This window comes from Pararge aegeria, chromosome 9, assembly GCF_905163445.1.
Source record: "Pararge aegeria chromosome 9, ilParAegt1.1, whole genome shotgun sequence".
Classification (NCBI taxonomy): domain Eukaryota; kingdom Metazoa; phylum Arthropoda; class Insecta; order Lepidoptera; family Nymphalidae; genus Pararge; species Pararge aegeria.
The window spans coordinates 11,109,121-11,125,924 of record NC_053188.1 but is presented as its reverse complement, the minus strand read 5'-3'; the positions used below and the strand labels follow the sequence as shown (position 1 = coordinate 11,125,924).

The 16,804-nt window shown below is 35.1% G+C and overlaps 1 protein-coding gene across 2 annotated transcripts in view; it reads left to right on the top strand.

Annotated features, from left to right (window-relative positions):
• The window catches only part of LOC120626161, a 110,077-nt gene that overhangs the window by 12,024 nt on the left and 81,249 nt on the right, over positions 1 to 16,804 (top strand). The gene's annotated exons all lie outside the window — the stretch shown is intronic.

Here is a 16,804-nt window from a genome sequence, read left to right as displayed (position 1 = left end):
CGTTATTTCAATAGGTACTTCTTATTTACAAGATTTCCGTTAAGAAAACAGATTTTAAGACTTCCTAAAATTAAGTGAACCTACAATTTTTTCGAAATCGGTCAAAAATCGACTCTGTAAATTGTGGACCAATTCATAATCAAATTAAATAAAATTACCTAAATATAAGTTACAACACAGAAGCCATGTAGAATTTAAGCTTAAAAGTTATGAAGATAACGCCTTTTCACCATGACGATACATCTGTACAATTGTAAGCGAGCAAATCTAGTATGAACTAAGGGTAGGTACGGACCCATTTTGATTTCGAAAGCTTTGATATCTAATATCATATATAAAAACGAAAGTGAAAGCGTCGATAGCCTAGTGGGTAAGGCTTCGGCTTTCCTTACGTGGAGACCGAGTTCAAGCCCCGGCACGCACCCCTCACTTTTCGGAGTTATGTGTGTTTTTACTTTAAGCAATTTAAATACCACTTGCTTTAAACGGTGAAGGTAAACATCGTGCGGTAACCTGCATTCCAGAGAGTTCTCTATAAGTTTCTCAAAGACGTGTGAAGTCTACCAATCCGCACTTGGCCAGCGTGGTAGGCTACGGCCTAAACCCTTCTCATTCTGAGAGGAGACCCGCGCCCTGTAGTGAGCCGATAATGGGTTGTTGGTGATGATGACGAATTCTATAAAAAATATTTTACCTGTAAGGTTTGTGTCTTGCATTCAACGAATGACGTTCTATTACCAGGCTGGTAGTATTCCAAAATTAATACACTTACGTACCTATCGATAATAAAACCAAGGAGACAATAACGTGACTAACTAAAGTCAATGTTGATGAAGCCTCATAAAAAACAGGGGTGCGCGGCAGCTGATCGGAAGTCCTGCCTTTTGTTCAACTGCACCACACGGCGTAGGTACTTTGTCGTCAAGGAAGGAAGGAAATGGGGTTGTTTTAGTTGTTACTTGAATTCTTTGGTGTATAATAACCCCAGAATTATTTTTGGGACTATATGGTCTTGTATCTTATCCTCCGTTTTGCTAAGCATTATTTCGAGTTTCGACCCAAGTGGTAGGGTGCAGAACAAAAAATAAACGATATTTGCAGTACCGGCAGAGCTATTCTGTATCCCAGTTGACTTTAAATTTAGGTATACGAAATAACGCCCAAACCATAATTTCTTACTGACCATGATAACTTTTACATAATTCTCCTGAAACTTAGGTTTCAGAATGCAAAATATGGATTTAACAGGTTATTTGGTGGCAACTTTCCACTTTTCCGTCATTGATTGGATAAACAAAACGCGGAATAGGTTGTTGTCGGATGGATGGCTTCGGCCGGGGCTAGTTACAACTTACAATCCTTCCGATGAAGATGTGTCACCAAGGCGTCTCGCGATGCCGCGCGTAACCGATAAGGGGATAGGTGTAATATAATGCTATACCCCATCTTTTTCAGTGAACCAAACAAAACATAAGTACCTACTACACGCACCGTGTGGAAGAACCGTTATATATATTTTTTGATGTTTAATTTTTTTTTTTAAACTTCTTTTTTTATAAAATTTCATGAAATCAATCAACCTTCTTGTTATTGAGAACGTATAAAAAAGTAAAATACAGTGATCGTAAAGTTCAAAAAACTCTTTAATCGATAATAGGTACTCGGAGCTATTGAATAATAATAATCCTGCTTTATTTATTACTAAACGTCGCGCTGTCACGAATTTTTATCATACCCCATTGTCCGACCTTACGAAATATTCGTATTTTTTATTGGAATAAAAGAAGAAATGTACCATTATTCAGATTATTTTGAGGCACAATGGTGCTGCAACGGTGCAAGCACAGCGTGGGACCTACCGAAGATTACATAACCAATTGTTCTGAATTTTGCCATTGCCGGAATATACCTATTATGTAAAGCTAACGTACACGCCTAGTGTAGTATTATTATTTGGAGTATATTAATTGTTTCCTGACCCTACCTTTAGTTATTTCCGCTGTTTTAAAAGGTATATTTTGTGAGACAATTTCTAGTTAAATAAGAATGTCGGGATTGCTGTTTATCAATTCTTCTCTTGTCTATTTTAACAATATTGTGGTGTGAATAAATTCCTTCTAATTCATATAACTTACTGTGGCTTCCTGGTTTATTGTTATTTATTTATTATACCACGCTAGATGGATCAATATTAAGCAGGTAGATAAATCTGGAATAGGTTTCCACCTACTGGGGCAGAAATGTGATTAAATTTTACATGAACAAATGTTATAAAATTTTAGTTAAAAATCATTATCATCATCATCGACACATGCTGGATAATAATAAGTTTACAATAGTGCTAACTTGTAGCGGAATAAAAAATATTCTTGCTCATTGCTCCCACCTTGAATAACCGTAGGGACAGTGCGAAATTATGATTATTGTTATGATTTACTAAGGGTTGGTCTGGTTGTTGCATCTATTCCACAGTTTACAGAAATTCTCTCAAGATTTGATGGTCTCGGTGTTAGTTCCGCAAAAGAATAAAGATAAAGAAATACTTTGCCGATCGAGATTAAATACAAGATTGATGTCTTGAAGTATATCGCTAATGTGTATCGCATTTAAGTGATCTATCCACATCAATATATCTGTGCAACGGATAGGTATCTATAGCAATCAAAAGTTTTATTGTTTACCCACCATCCGAAAATGACTGTAACACATTTGTTGCCTCGGAGTATGAATTATCATTATTCTAACGTTTCATTAGACATCTGCCTCTGATTTTATCTCAGTTTCTTCAATTACATATTCCAAATTCAAATGATGACGTTATCCGACATGGGAATGCGAGTACGACAGGATACTAATCACGTTCATCGCTGTATCCTGTAATAAAAAACTTGTAGTACGAACAAACATCTCAAGGTTCCGAATCTTTTAAGCAATTACTTTTTATTAAACTAGTCGACCCGCCCCGGCTTCGCACAAGTGCAATCTAAGCAGTAGTGTGAGGCGGTTTGAAGTGATTAATAATACAAATCCGCAGTTTAACTCATAAGGTTTAGCCAACGTTTGCAATGTCAGCGCACAAAAAATATGTTGTAGCTAATCAATGGCACTAGCCCTAGTATAGTTTATCTTTATCGTTTTCCAATTTACTGTAAGTATTGATGACGTCATTTACGTCTCGGTTAAGACTATCTATCCATTTTCTCTGATTTCCGCTTTATTTGCAGCACTATCTTTGTTTAACATAAACCAAAACTCATTGAGTGATAAATATAAAGAAGTTAAAAAAATTACAGTCTATAGCCAATACATATTTGGAAATTTGATGTGTGCTCAACTGTGAATGTGTGTGACTGCAATAATTTGAATGTTAGAAGCAGAAACAAACTTGTAGTGCAATATCTAGTATATTGAACTGTAAGTTTATCTTAGCTTCTACAACTACACTAATTAAAATAAGTAATAAAAAGTAAGTCTCTAAAAAAGTTCAAAGTTTGTATTAAGCGAAAGCTTATAGAATAGTCCTATTAGAGTATTTAGGAACGATAAAAAATCTTGTTGATTGTGAATTATTGTTCTAACCAGGTTGCTTCTAACATAGTTTTAAATGACAATGTGAGATGGTGTTAACAATAAGAACTCCAGGCTAAGTTTTTTGTGGGCTTATTTTTAGAACAGGGCGCGTTTGGAACCGTCGTAGCTTTAGTTTTAGGTTTTCTAGTGTAGTTATCGCCGTCACTAGGTACTCATTATTATGTGCCTACTTTAAGAAAGAAATATATATATTAAGATTTCATAAATTGTTAAATAAACTTATTAGTAGGATAGAAAACTACTGAGTTTCTTGCCGGCTCTTCTCGGTAGAATCTGCCTACCGAACCGGCGCGGCGGTAGTCACTACAAACAGACATACTTGTCGTTACAAAAGTGCTTATAAAGTAGGTATGTCTGTATGTAGGTATGTCATTGTCGCAAGACGCCGTTTTGAAGAGCCAGCGTTTACAAAAGAGCCGCTCTTAAGTGTCGTGGATATTGCGGGAGCCTCGTTCGATCACTTCATTTGGAATTCAGGCATGCAACTTGATTTTGTTGGGCGTTCGCTGTATAACTGGAGTCATTAAGGAAATATAAAATGTTCCGTTCCCACCGGTTTAAAATGAAACTCTAAGCTATCACGAAAATCCTAACAAATATAGTGTTCATAAAGCGTACCATTCTGGATAAACATCTTACCTAATGTAAAGACAATTTTCCAAATCGCGGGGGACAAATCCTGAGTTGACTATTCTGTTATTATATCATCAAGCTATTTTTTTAGAAAATTTCGAATATGTTATGTTTCGAGTTAGTGGTAAGAGTTAAGTGCATTTTAAAATATCACTTGCTTTTAACGGTGAAGAAAAAAATCCTGAGTAAACCGGCATGCCTAAAACTTCTCCAAAAAGTTCTTAAAGTAGTGCGTAAGTCTAGCTACTTGGCCAGTGCGGTGGACTACGGTCGCTTCAACACTTATCATTCTGGGAGCAGATTCGTGCCCTGTAGTGGAGTTGAGAATGATGATTGACATCAGTGTGTCTGTAGTGAACTTCCTGCACTAACGTGTTGATTGACGTGGTAATTTTGGTAGGTGGTATTGGTAGCGTAGTGAACGAGAATGATCGAAAAACGTCCACCGTTAAAAATACGACGTTGCAAGAAAGATGTACTTTTACTAAATGTTCTCAAGACAAGCGTTTTATCATTTTATATCATATGTAACTGAGGAAAAAAATCAGTTTTGTATGATTCCATAATAGAACAATGTTACCTAACAAGACTCGTCTATCTGTATGATGGCCTTGTTGATATTGAATTAGAAACGTTCATATAAAACAAAAAACAACGCGTGTATTATATATTCCGTCCTCATTACAAATGCCAGGGATATACATGCCTGCCTTTGCCTTGCGAACCGATGGTAGAGTCACTACAAACAGACATACTTGACGTTTCAAAAGTGTTTATGTTCGTATTTGATTGTTACGTCATTACTTCGATTTTGATTATTCTTTTTTTGTTTGATATGTCATACCTCAGAGGGGGTCCTATTTCAGTTGATATAGATCTATTATCCGGGAAAAATCGAGGAAACTCTTCAAAGATAATAGGCAACACCTGTAACGATTTGAGTATTTTTCAATACCTTTAGCATTTCCTTTCGAAAAGTACCATTTAGTCACGTCAAACTGATTTACTTTGCCTTTGTACACATGAATGTCGTGCTGTTTATCGTGAATCATTTGTAAGTGGTTGATAACATGAAGGTAAAAACGCCGATTGCGAATGTATTCTTTAGATAAGTTCAAGAGTTGATGCACTTCGGTAATGGTGCTCGTAAATAGCAGAATGTGTACTTGAGCTCAGGGCTCTCAACACGAAGCCTTACCGTGACACAACGTGGCGAATTAAGGCTTTTTTTTTAAATACTACTTTCTGAGACGATAAATCATTTGTGTATGCGTAGTTTGATTCTATAAATGAACTAAAAGCGTTATGAAAAAAAAGTACACCTTTTACTTATTTTTTCTCCTTTTGCATTAAGTATTTATGGACCGCTTGGTCCATAAATACTTAATGCACTTTTATAATTTTTATTATAGTTTTTTACCTACGCTTGGGAGAAATATCAGATTTATAATTTTATATCTTAATTTTATATCTGTATTATATATGCATTTTAACAATTTATCTTATATATAAGTATATATATACTTTTGCATAGAAAGTCTGGTGGGTAGGTTTGTGTCTGTTCTGCAAGGGTTGTACAAACCTCCATGAAAACTGCAACTTTGTATTTATTATAAATGAAGTAAAGATACCTGCAACAATAGAAATAAATATACAACAAAATGCATACGAGTGCCTATCTACTGTTGAGCACTTTAGAGAATAACAAGCCACACCTGCTTGTAAAGACCCTTATAGAAAGTACCTAGCTTTTGTGAGAACGATTATGGCTTCATTGTAACATACCTATTCAACGATCATATTGATTTTTTTGTTGTTATCAACCTACGTGTTGAATTCTCCCCGAGCTCGCGTGATGGCAAAACATAGCATGGAAGAGGTATGGCGTCGCTATGACATTACACAGCTCCATACAAATTGATTTTCATGCCAACGAAATGACTGACATACATGTACATGGCTTTGCGGGAAGATATGTTGGAATGTCAAAAGAGTCCCATAAATAGTGTGTGTTGGTTATTTTAACCGACACATAGAACTCAATACGCAGGTCCTCGGATATAACAGGTACTAAGAAGAAGAATGAACAATAAAAGCTTGCAGCAGAGTAAAAGAATTTTATTAAAATTTTTGTATTTAAAGTTATAACCATACAACCATAAACGGACGAAAATAACAAAGTTAGGCACTTTTAACACTATCTAATTCATAACATAGTTAATCCACACTATCAACTTAAAAAAACATAAATGTCATTGGCGTTGCCTTGCGTAGCTTTATTTTGATGGGAGTTTTTCAAGATTTACGTCTTAAAAAACTCCCATCAAAATAAAACTCGATTTTTCTAATAGTCGGCCTTACCCGCCACACTAGCGTTTAATGTTATCAAAAACAACAAAATTAGTGTAATGATTGCATATTGATTACTTGTATGCAAGACATTGAGTCAAACGTCGCTAGACGTAACGGTTATTATAATTGTCTTTTACACGTAACCGAGTCATTTGTCTTAGTCCATTAAGTTACGTCAGCATTTTCCAGTTCAGGTTAAACATGATTTATTCGTGGACCAACTGCGCCGGTGAACGAACCCTGTCACTTGCAAGTCGCCGACTGGTTTCGGCAGACGATATAAGTGAGCGCATACTGGCCATTTATGGGTGTGAAACTCGACGTTCATTCATAAGAATAAAAAACAAATCTCTTCTGCATTATCAAATTTCAGATTAATTAAAAACTAACAAAAAGAAAGTTTACATTTCAAATAAGTAGCTTGCTAGATTCATTTGCGTAAGTCCTCGGATGACTAAGCAGCAAAGAGCTCTAGACACTTTGCGATATTACCCAGTCCACAGGCGGTGAAGAGGAAAAAAACGATGCGGTTTTAGTCAGTAGAAGGCTGACGTCGTTACGTTTCTTTGCCTCGTATGAAAATAATCATTCTCCTAAGAAGAGAGAGAGAGAGTCCTAAGAGAATAATAATCAGAGTTAAACAAGAATACATAAAAGTAAGCTAAAGCAACAGCTGTGACAGCTTCATTGAATGAAGTTAGGATGTTTATCTATCTGTATCTCTTTTTCTTAAAAGTTAATTATATTATACTCGCATCCATTTGATGCTAATTCAGCCTGACCACTATCAGTGTACAGCTACATGCATCAGCCGCATGTATTGTTTTATGCGTTATTCTAACGGTTCATTTGGCTGGTTAGCGGTTGAGTGGTCAGCATGTCTGGGGATCACGAGGGCCTTGGTTCGTATCTCAGGTTAAATTTATTTTTATTATATAGTCAAATTCTCAGTACCAGTCCGGAGTTAGAAAATTAGCGTCGTACAGTAGGGTGGAGTGAAGTCATATATCAATTATCTGGAACGTGATAACAATAGCTAAAGCCTATTAACCTGCATTGAAGAAGCGTTTTTTAGCTTTGGAAATTTTGCTCAAAAATGTTGGTTTGTTATTGCTACGTTAAGTGCAGATGCTAACAATTTTTATATTCTGTTAACACCATATATCTGGGAGAGCAAGATGTTTATACTATCAAATTTTTATCGTTAACGCAAGCTCACCTATGTTAACAACTGCGTCAAAAAATGTGATTTATTGTCGTTAATCTTTTTACCGCGAGCAGCTGTGGGGCAACAATCAGTGCAGCTTACACACCAAATTATTAAAAGCCGTAAAACGAGTGCCGCCCTGAAGGGTGAGCCACCCTATTGTCGACGTAGTGTTACTTGCATGATCGTTTTATTATGGCAGACAGGCGAACGGCATCGATTTTTAACTTCTCATGTCATAAGCGCCTTTAAATTTATAAATGAAAAAAGGTTTTTTTTTAATAAATGACGGACCAAGCAGATGGCCCACCTGATGGTATGTGGAAAACCATCGCCTGTAAACATAGCAACAACTGCCGCCCTGTTTTAATCAACCTGTGGCGTAGGTGTCAAACCTCATGTGCCTGTAATTGCACCAACCATCCCCTTCAGACCGCACAGAATTTTAACAATGCTTAGCAGCAGAAATAAGCGTGGCGATAGTACTAGCCCGGACGAGCTCTGTCACAAAAAGCTCTTTTACATATCAATATTATATTTATATGTTTTAAGCTAACTCATCATCAACCATTTAGAGGGGACGGGATTCCAGTTAGAATGAGAAAGGTTTTGGCCATAGTTAACAGGGCTGGCCAAGTGCGGATTAGTAGACTGCACACACCTTATAGTAGGTTCGTTATGGGGAGCTCTCAGGCATGCAAGTTTACGCACTTTTACCGCTTAAAGATGTAATATTTAAATTCTTAAAACGCACGTTACTGCTAAGTTAGAGATGCGTGTCGGGTAGCGCCCTCGGTACCTCTTAAAACCACTATAGGTTATCACCAAGGCGGTGATAACCTATAGTGATTTTAATCCTGTATTTTTTTGTTACTGGCCTCCCTATACTTACAGTAATAAAAAAAGTATATGCCAAGGGCCTTTCAGAAATTAGGGCTCGTTTTTATTCGTGTTTGAGGTGTTTCCGATGAGGGTATTGTCAGCCACAAGTCACGATTTAGAAATAAGACTAATCTGACAAAAATTGCACAACCTCTTCCGGAGAGTTTACTAATGGAAGAGAGCGTAAAAGCATCTCCCGGGTAGATAAGCCTTACTTTTGGTTCAGCTTGAATGGCTATGACTTGTTCGCCCACGCACAATCTAGTGTGACCGCGGGCCGTACAGAAAGTGGGTCGTGTTTGTATTAGTGTTTAGGGTGTTGCTTAAAAGTACATAGGGCGTTTTGTAATTATTACGAATTTAGAACATGCCCTGTATTCTTATCTTAGAACATCGTGAACAATTTGGCCTCGAATTAACTACAGGATTTGATGCCTTGGAAAAGCTAGACAATTCAAACTATGTATCATTGAGCTTTTTAAGTACAACAGTTTTTGTAAAATATGACGATACCTATTTAACAACGGTCATGTATTTTCGTGATTCAGATAAAATCGCCACATCAAATTTTTAAAAACGCGGTCACGCGCAATGCTTAAGATTGCTTCCAACTAAACTGATACAAGAATTCCAATCCCCCTCTGCTTCAAGTAATTCAACAGTTCAACGCACACTATTAGGGCGTATTTACCTAGCGTAATACAAGATGCCTTAAAGACCGTTAAGATGGTCGCAAATGTCCCTGTCCCCTGTCCGCAACCGGCTTCATTGTGTACCGACCCAACCGTTACTCGCCACCTGCCCGTTGCCCAATGAGCCGAGAGCGCCGACGGACGTCCAGACACACGCGTGCTCAATAGTTTTTGCGAACTCATAGTACCGACACTTCACACCTCTATATATATATATACTAGCGTAGTAAGTAAGTAAAAGTTTAGTACATTAACTGTGTCTCAAAAGCTTTTAAGTATGTAAAACAGCTAAGTCTGGTACCAAAATGATATAAGAACACTACTGGTTTGACTTCATCTGTCACATGCAAATACGCATTATACATGATGATCTTATTATTCATTTGTACATTCTACTTTAAGTTATATATTATTAAAAAAGAAACTGAATTATGAGGAATCTCTAAATTTTATAATAGTTTTTTATCTTAAATAAAAATTCTAATGATTTTAATAATATATTTGTCATTTGTGGTTTATGTACTATCTAGTTGGTGCTATCTCAATCTGTTGTAAATCAGAAGAATCTTCACAGTTGGAGAACTTCCCAACGAACACAGTGCAATAGTTTAGTACCTTTGACCATTAGGTACTAACTAACCTATTTCTGAAATTCTAATATTAGTAAGTAAATAATGTACAGCTACGTTAAATAAGTTAGAGACTAAAAAATAATGAATTTCATTCTTAAGTTATAAATTTATTTTTTATTATGTCAAAGTATATAAAATAAGTCACTATAATATTTTTTTTTGAAGCCATGGGCTTAAACCTTTCTCAATTATTTAACATTTTGTTAGTAGATAACGCGAGACCCGTTAAAGATCGATTGCGTTTCGGATCATTACCGATTGTTTACTCCAAATTAAGATAGGGGAAAAAGGTTTTAAGCAAGTAAAATATCACCATCATATTGAAAGGTACCAATTCCGACTGATATTATAAATTCTAACGTAAGTTAGGTTAGGTTAGCTATTTACGCAGCAATAGAGCAAAGATTGACCCGATTTATGTACAGAGATAGGCCTGAAAAGAGTTTTGAATTTGTGACGTAGGCTACGATTTATTAAAAAAAAAATGCACGGTTCATATGGGAATGTTTTAAAGCATAAAATTTATGTTATTAAGTCCTCACCATAATATGGCTGAAAGGAATTTAATGGAAAGGTTAATAAGGGTAATTCCGACAGTAATTATGAAGAGATGAGAGTCAACTTAAACGTTTTTGCATTAATTTGTAATTTATAATAAACTTTAATTCAATTTGTATAAATAATTATAAATTTTCATGATAATAATCATCATCATCATCAGCATCATCTACAATTATGGGCCCACTGCAGGGCACGGATCCTTACACAGTGAGGTTGTTTTAGGCTTTAGTCTCTCTCAGGCGTGCAGTTGAAGCAAGTGATTTTTTAAATGCATAAAACGCACATAACTTAAAAAGGAGGTGGGTGCTGGGTTTCAAATTCGACCACTCGAAAGTGAAGCTGAAGTCCTAACCACTATATTAATATAAAATAATAGATATCATTAAAATGATGTTATTATATACACCACTGTAAAATTGTTGTTGATAACACTATAAAATTGTTTTAATGTAGCTTATTTAAACAATAATGTTTAAATGAGTTGACGAAATAGAAAGGTTATGTCCCAAATATACTGCTGTCACCATAAAAAATCGATATGTTGTGTAACATTGATAGTGTAATTAAACATGTGACAACTACGCAAATGCATCGTGGATCATTTATATCTAAGCAAAGAACAGATAACGATATCGATTCCGGCCCAGCAATCGCATTGCGACATCCAATACTTTTGACTCCGAGTCACTGGGCTGGGCTGGCTGTCGTGTAAGATTATTTGCTATGACAAGCCTGTCGTTCATATAAATGGAGTATTCATCAAACCACATTACCTACCGTAGTTAATTATTCTACGTGTTTGTGATATTGTTAAACTATCTGCTAAATAATCCGATACTTATACTACATAAATATTTGGCATGCATGCAAAAAACAACTAAATATTATGTTTGTTATTTAAATTTAATGCCCTAATAGTGCCTCATAATACCGCTCAATATTTTGTAAGTGTAATCAAAACTAGATACTAAACATTACTTAAATTAATTAAATATTTATATTTTAATTTTAGGGGAGGTTCCTAACAAACTATAATAAATCTAAATTTCTATAAATATTACTTAAGATATATACGTATAAAGGAACTTTTAGAATACCTACTCAAATTAATAGAAACCGTGAATACATAATAGTTTTATTGCTGCGAATACTCATTTATTGATTGAAGCCAAATGGCGTAGATCCTACACTTAATAATATTTTATGTTTAACGAATAAATACACATCCTGGTGTAACAGACCGACATTACGGCTAGTAAGTATGAATTATGTAATTTGATGTAAGTTATACCTACGTTATACGTTTCATAATATTTTACTCTGTTTCTTGCACGTAATATTTCCGTCATTAGAGTTCGTTTCATACGCTTAATTTAGTGCAGCAAAGCGGGAGGAAATTTGTATGATGGATTACTCTGAAGGATACCAGCGGGGGTAATAACCTGCGTTAAAAAGTTGTGAAAAAATGCATACTTGAAACATAGTTATATTTTGACCAATTTGCACAATATCTTTATAAATTATAGTTGATGTTTCTATAACAAATATTAATGTTATTTTATCAAATCCTGTTTTTGCGGGAAAGTGAAACAACGATCCATCTATCCAGCCAAACTTTCGCATTTATAATATAAGTAGGATTAGAAGGATGGTAGGAAGTAGGATTCGGACCTAAGAAATGGAGGATATAATACACGATAACTTTTATTTGGAAAAACGTACGTTAAACGGACCATTCCTTTAAAAAGTTGATAACATATGAAAATCGAATTAATTGGGTACAAATAACTTTGGTTTGACGCATTTCCAATTTTGCTTAAATCAAATAAGATTTTTTTTTATTAATTAAGCCCACCCATCGAGCTCTTTGAATTACCCAATTTATATAAATCAGAACTGCTTTTTAAGTGCCCGTTGAAAGTCTTGTTTATGTTATAAAGAAATTTTCTGTTTAATTATTTTTAAAATATTTATGACGCTCTCTTTAAGGGTATCGAAACACAGGTTCGAGCTTCGTAGAGTAGGTACAATTCAGCTATTAATTTTATCGCAATCATTTCCATATTAAAACATACTTAAAATTAAATCTCGACGTATAAATACACAAGAGCAAGAGCTATTAGATGATCATGGTAAATAACATACCTACACCTATATATTCAAAAATTGAGTAGTAAGTATTACTAAAGATACAGAACGAATAACTATAGTAACCTAGTAAGGTTACTATAGTTATTCGTTCTGTATCTTTAAAAATGTTTTTATTTGCACTGAACTGAGGCAATGTGCAATATTCTTTCAAGAGTACAATTTTATGGAGTTCTGGATAGCACTTTTGTATACTATCGAATGCGTGGCGCTTAGCCAAAAAGCACTGTTAATAATGAATATAAGATTTTCAAGTAGGTAGTTGCATTGAAACTTTGAAGGAAGGGTTATAGGTAATTTTATTTTGTAAATATTTGTAATGGTGTTTAATCGCCGTTTAAATATAATGTTTACAAAACATTTTTAAGTGGATTATTTAATAACCGAGTGGATTTTAACCCACACCCCGCTTAAGAGAATGGAGTAAATTTGACAATCCAGGCAAAATCAAATTATTTGATAGCCGATTGGCGCAGCGGGGAGTCCAAGGCCGCGGGTTCGATTCCCGCAGCTGGAAAATGTTGTGTGATAAACATGAATGTTTTTCATTGTCTGGGTGTTTATCTGTATATTATAAGTATTTCTGTATATTCATCAGTCATCTAAGTACCCATAACACAAGCTACTCTTACTTTGGGGATAGATGGCGATGTGTGTATTGTCGTGGTATATTCATTTATTCAATTCAATTTATGTTTAGGTATAAACATTTAATAAAACTTATGTGATGTAATTGTATTATATATTACATACATTACATCACAATTTGCTACGACACGTGCACGAACTCACGACTCCCGGATAAGTTCATAACTAGTCTAGAATACTCCCATAAAATATCCCGGTAGTTTAAAAGTTTCATGGTAGCTCACCATTATTCTAAATTAAATTGGAATAAAATGGCGCCCCAGCAACAACCGCATACATCATTTGTCGTCAGTATACCTATAGTATATGTATGTTATATATAATTCATCGCATGTTTATCCCAGGACTGGCTACAAACGTGGGTGTACAATTACGTGCATTCACATATGCAGTGAAAGCAAACCTTCTGCCCGCGTTTCATATAATTGTTTGTAAAGACCGACACATGACACCACAGACAACGTTATCGCATCAAACAACCATACCTGCTTGAGTCATAAGTTATAAAATGAATACACACCTACCTTTTTTTCACTACAAGTTAGCCCTTGATGCAAGCTAAGACATTGCAGTGATGATGAAGTCTAAGATGGTAACGGGCTAACCTTTTAGGAGTAAGGCAGTTTTATTAAACTTAGACCCCTAATCGGTTTTAACGCGACATCGTACCGCTGATTCGCTTAGCAGCTGCACATTTTTGTCGATAGGATGGTAACCAGTGGCCGACGCCATCCCACTCATTCTCACCACTGCGCCAGGAAGGTTATCAAACCTGAAGATTTACCTACCTACCTGATAAAATGCCTTTTACATCAGTCTTATAGCGACTGTAGCGTCATCTAATAGGAAACGTTGCAGTTTCGATATACTTTTTCACAGGTCCATCTTACAATGAGACACGTTTGAAACAAGAGATGACACATTGATTGTATTATAAATTAAAAATAATAAAATTATAAGAGCCGTAGCTTAATTGGAGAAAGCGCTCAGACCGAGATTGCCAGAGAGTCACAGGTTCAAATTCTGTCGGTTCCAAAAATTTTTATATGCATTTTAAATTTATAAAATTGATAATTCCTCCAAGTGCAGGTAAAAACACTAATAAAAATGTTGTTGAAAATATTTATTTCTTGCTTTTTAGTTGTTTAACAAAGACTGTTCTTTTCTGTCAATAAATTTTTTCACGCTTTCTAGTGGGTATATTTGCAATCAAATTACCTTTTGCAAATTATTGCTTTTCCGAAGCCGTTAATACTTGAGGAGCTCTCCTGGTGTTTCTTCACCATCAAGTCCCTTATTGTGACGAGCATATATACTATATAGTATAGGTAAGCAATTTATGCTCGTCACGTTACTAGTATATACCAACTACCGGGTAGTTCCGGTAGCCATCCGTGTTCTTCACCATCAGTTTTACTTAAATAAATGGAGTTTTTCGATAGCAAATACTTACTTTAGAAAAGCAATTTTTTTAGTAAATTACTTAAATCGCTATAAGGTATCCCTATAATACTTGAAGAGTTCAAAAAAATTCTGCAGAATCCCTTCAACAAATCTTGACTTAATGAAAAAAGTAATTTTTCAAATCGGTTTATAAATTACAGAGTTCTGAGCTAACAAAAAAACCAAAAAAAAAAAAAAAACAATACAACTGAATTGAGAACCTCCTCCTCTTTTGTAAGTCGGCTTAAAACATTACACGCAGAACTTTCTAGAAACGGCAAATAAATTTTCGGGCATTAAGAAAAACTTTGGTTCTTAGATGTTTGAATCAAAAGTTATATGGGCGCGATATTTATTACGTTATTTATAAAAATAATAGTGACCACGTCATAAAAGACTTATAATCCCCATTTCCCCCAAGGCAGTTAGGAACCTACAACGATAGTGCAATGGGTTGGATTTAAACCCAGTACCTCATGAGTTACAGTCCAATATTTAAACATTGAATTATCATTACAGTTGCCATACGTTCCGTATATACGGGACCGTCACCGTGTTTGACCAACCCGTCCCGTTTTACTACATGCACCCGGTATTTTAACGAAATACAGCTTAAAAATATAACTGGGCGAACAAATTAATTAATAATATATAAATGAATAAAACGTTGAATTAATCATTTAGAATTTTTTATGTTATACTTATTATGCGGTTGAGATCACCTACACATGCATGCTATTTACTCGTATGTATAAGCATCGGTGAAGAAAATATCCCGTATTGATTCCTAGAAGTAATGGCAACCCTAGTTATTATGGCTTTCGTATTGTCTCAAGGCCAAACATCGAATTGATCGATCTCATAAGTTAAAATAACTGACTAACAATGACTCTGATGATAACTAAGTACCGGTCGTGATATTGAAAGGTATTCAATCGAAGAACTGTTCGAACAAAAGGAATATCTCTTAAAAGTACATACAAGTAGACCGTTCATCTTCGATTCAATATACAAGAATATCAATCATTGGTCGTCGACTCGTCTCTGGTAAAACCAATGCCCAGACGAAGTAGATTGAAGTTTTTTTTTTTTGTCTTTATTAAACGAGCCTTCACGAATCTGTGATTGTTCGCTTCAGCCACTGCACCAATCTTGATGAAAGTAAGCTTTCATTCTGTATATTGACTAAGGATACTTTCAGCCAACTTTAAAAATGTATAGTTTTGTCTATGCACAGCTTCATAGCTAAACCGTTCTAACCATGTATGTAGCCTTGTATCCTGTAGGACTACAAAGGATGCGTTATATTGGGGGATATGTTATATACTCGCGTATGTGTTTGCGGGCAACATCCATTTTTTAAAGGATAACAGTTGATTGGATTAACTTTTTATTCGGTAGTTAATAGGCGGAAATCCTTTTACTTATTTGAGAGGTTCAATTGTGCAAGCTGCTTAAACCGTAACCTGAACTTTATCAGCTAAAATTGAATTTATATTTGATGAGAATAACAAACTCGATGTAGGAAAATGTTTAAATACTTCGGTATTTAAAAATATAGGTGACCTCGGGTAAATCTTATCTCGTTATCATATTACCGCTTTAAAGCAGCGTAGATAGTTAATTAAATACAAGTGTAAGCAGATAAAACTTAGAGATGAATACGCCTATTCAAGTAACCCTTCCTTACTAAGTTGAAATTTTCTTATTATATAGTAGGTATTTCAAATATTTGCATTTTAGGAGACGTGAGACTACTGCTGGTTTTGCGTCACAAGTGTAATTTTAATTACCAATTTAATCATTATCTGTTGCCTGCGTTCTTCGTCCGTGTCTATTATATAACGTTGTTTTACAAATACCGTGAGAACCGTTTGTTTTCCTGTAAGTAGCCTTTGTTACTCTCCGCCTTTTTAACTAACTCTGTGCCAAAATCAAGTTCATTTGTTGCTTCATTAGGGCGTGAAGCTAGGGCAAACAAACTAACAAACAAACACATTAAAATATTAGTATGG